Here is a 552-nt window from a genome sequence, read left to right as displayed (position 1 = left end):
ACTTGTTCTATTCACTTCACATTTTGATTAATCTTATTTCAAACAATACATTTGCAGGTATCATGGGGAGAATCCCCACCTCTTCCTAATTTTTAAGTCAACATTAGTTTTAAGAATTTTTTTTTAATTATTTACATTTTTTTAAGCATTAATAATAACACTTCAGCTAAAAGAGCTGCTGTTTTAACATCAACAATAATAAAACACTTTGAAATACATGCTTTTGACCCTTTCGTGTGGCTGTCCACTCTGCTGTTCTCCAAAGACCCCCAAATAAATTCTTCTAACTCTGCCACTGGTTCAGATAAAAAAAAAGGAAATCTATAAAAAGAAAAGATAGATAAAAAATGTGCTAAAAAAAACATCCTAAGACCTCCATGATGTTCCCAACCATAATATTATCATTTTTATATCTACTAATTTCTAAAACAATTCTTACTAATTTAAGAAAAATACTGAACTGAAATATTTTGTCACAGAAAATGTATTTTTTTTTTATAATCCTTTAACTCATAAGAACCTGTAGTGACATCAATGTTAAAGACAAATCTC

This window comes from Oryzias melastigma, unplaced genomic scaffold (genome assembly GCF_002922805.2).
Source record: "Oryzias melastigma strain HK-1 unplaced genomic scaffold, ASM292280v2 sc02364, whole genome shotgun sequence".
NCBI classification, from domain to species: domain Eukaryota; kingdom Metazoa; phylum Chordata; class Actinopteri; order Beloniformes; family Adrianichthyidae; genus Oryzias; species Oryzias melastigma.
The sequence above is the reverse complement of the archived record's forward strand: the minus strand, read 5'-3'. Positions refer to the sequence as shown.